The sequence below is a fragment of the Aplysia californica genome, unplaced genomic scaffold (assembly GCF_000002075.1).
Source record: "Aplysia californica isolate F4 #8 unplaced genomic scaffold, AplCal3.0 scaffold00372, whole genome shotgun sequence".
In the NCBI taxonomy this organism is placed as follows: domain Eukaryota; kingdom Metazoa; phylum Mollusca; class Gastropoda; order Aplysiida; family Aplysiidae; genus Aplysia; species Aplysia californica.
This window is the reverse complement of record NW_004797642.1, coordinates 95,632-98,285: the sequence shown is the minus strand read 5'-3', so window position 1 is coordinate 98,285 and position 2,654 is coordinate 95,632. Positions and strand designations below refer to the sequence as shown.

The window sequence follows — 2,654 nt, the reverse complement described above, 5'->3', positions numbered from 1 at the left end:
TCAAAATCAGCAGGAAGCTCTACCCACACCATTCTACCCCTGCAACCCCCCCCCCCCCTTCCACCAAAAAAAAGAAAAACCTACACTGCCCCCTCAACTACCTCCCGCCATGGCCATGGCAATATCTACAAAATTCTACTCTGACTCTAACCTATCCACCTAGCTCCCTATCAACCTATCTGCCTATCTCTACAGCCCCACTGCGTCACTTCAAGCCTGAGTGTGATATACTGAAATCGTAGAAGCAGACCACTTTGATACTTGTAGGACTAGAAAAGTGAACAAACCGTCTGATGTCACCAAACTTTGAACTGAAGGAAAGGGGTAGAATTGCCTCGTCATCTTTCTAGTTCAGTGATCTCATATAGTGATGCAGCTTCTGTACAATATCTGAAACAGTACATCATACAAAGAATTTTTCTGGCGTTGAGTCCATGTTTTTACAGCCCTATCCGCACAATTTCACACAAGCTTGAGAAATCAAAGTGCACAGTCAGCTGTTATAGTTGCCAGTTATCGTTCGCTGGTGTAACTGACAGAAGTCCATTTCAAGGTAGCTGTGACAGTATATACTCGTCTGGCTGGTTGTCTAAGAGAGTGGAAGGTCCGTGCTGTCTGGGCAGGGTGTCAGCTTCTTGGGTGACTGTCAGCTGTTAGCTTCTCATGTGGGTGCTGGCTTTCTGTGAAACATAAATTTGAAGTCAAATTAGTTATTAATTAAACTTTACAGTTTAAGCAAAGAAAAGCACATCCAAGGCAATAACAATTATCAAAGTCAAAATGTAGAGAAAAAATATGACAGACCTCTAGGTCACGAGAGGCCCCATATTGGTTTTTGATTGAGTATTATGTTCTATATCCCTATAGAGAAAATCTGTTCATGTATTTGCCACATAGATCTACAGATTTTCAAAACATCAACTTTTCTTACTACTGATTAAAAGGATGGACAAACATTTACAAAAATCTGTCTGCAAAATTATGAGTTAAAAATTTTCACTTTTTTACAACTTTGATACTATGCATTTCTTGTAGACTAAATTTTTGCAAAACAAAAATCTTTCCTGGGTCAATAATATTAACAATGACTTCCTGTTGGAGCATTTAAAATACCGAATACTGGTATAAGCGTATCTTTGAATTCACCGCATTCTATCAAAATAAGCCAAACAGAAGAAGAAACAAATTGTAGCATGTTATAAAGAAAGGACATTTTTATCCTTCTAGGAGATGTTCTTCACATGGTTGTGTATTTTTGACCAATTAAAACTTCCATTATTCCAATATTAGTATCAGTGTGATAATGCAACCTATTGAAGGAGAGGTTCCACCTTCAGGGACACGAAGCAACCAATATCATAAATTGTTCTCAGTTGAATTGATTTAACAAGCAAATATTCAGGTCTTAGGTTAATTTTAGACTCATTACTCGACATGACCAGGGGCATTTTTCGAGAGACACCTAAATACAAACCTGTAATTTAAAGTTGAACTCAAAACTCACCAATTATTGGTACTTTTGAATTTCTAAAGTCGTAATTGAGTTAATGTCCTAATACGGGACGTCTGTTAATAGGGGGAGGGAGAGAGAGAGAGAGAGAGAGAGAGAGAGAGAGAGAGAGAGAGAGAGAGAGGGGGAGGGAGATAGAGAGAGAGAGAGAGCGAGAGAGAGCGAGAGAGAGAGCGAGAGAACGAGAGAGAGAGAGAACGAGAGAGAGAGAGCGAGAGAGAGAGAGAGAGCGAGAGAGAGAGAGAGAGAGAGCGAGAGAGAGAGAGAGAGAGAGCGCGAGAGAGAGAGAGAGAGAGAGAGAGAGAGAGAGAGAGAGAGAGAGAGAGAGCGAGAGAGAGAGAGAGTAATTGCTCTGGCTTAAATTAAGAGTCGCAAGGGTAGTTGCTGGATGTGGAATACTGAAAATAGAAATTACTAAATCTGAAGGAACTAGGAGGAAGGGGTTAAGGGGGGGGGGGTGCAGTTTGAGTAGAAAGAGTGCACAGGAGATACAAGTGAGAGAGAAACAACGGAACTAGATCTAGCCCAAAATAGGGAAAGGGGAATGAAATGACATTTCAGTACGCACAATATGTACAATGAGGAGGAATGGGGAGAGAGGAAGAATGGGGAGAGACAAAGAATGAGGACTTGATATTAAGAATTGGAATACGGTTCAATATAAAAAAATATGAAAACAAATAACATACCTGAATATTTGCTAAGATATAAAGGAATCTAAATCTCTATGTGTCGCCTGGTCGCCTCGGTTTCATTAGCACAGGAGACGGGAAGGCAGTGTCCAATGTAGTTTTACTACTGGAATCACAAGTAGAGCTACCTGAAATGTCGCCAGCTTCGAACTGATTACTTTCTGCTCAAAGTGCCCTAAGAGAGCACGAACTGAATTGTATTCACCAAGTAGCTGTCTGCTGATTGGCTGTTGGATCTCCAAATTCTACTCATCAGTCACTTTTTTTTTTGCTGAGTACTGTAAACGAGGCGTCACAAAAAAGCGTAGACAAACATAGCCAGGAAGACAACGTGTGTGTGTGTGTGTGTGTGTGTGTGTGTGTGTGTGTGTGTGTGTGTGTGTGTGTGTGTGTGTGTGTGTGAGAGAGAGAGAGAGAGAGAGAGAGAGAGAGAGAGAGAGAGAGGGAGGGGA

At 41.1% G+C, this 2,654-nt stretch overlaps 1 long non-coding RNA gene across 1 annotated transcript; it reads right to left on the bottom strand.

Moving 5' to 3' along the window:
• Positions 1 to 539: 539 nt before the first annotated feature.
• Positions 540 to 2,430, bottom strand: LOC118478136. The gene is made up of 2 exons (XR_004858843.1): positions 2,200 to 2,430; positions 540 to 680 (listed from the first exon to the last, which is right to left on the bottom strand). It is a non-coding gene; the product is annotated as an uncharacterized LOC118478136 (long non-coding RNA).
• Positions 2,431 to 2,654: the final 224 nt, after the last annotated feature.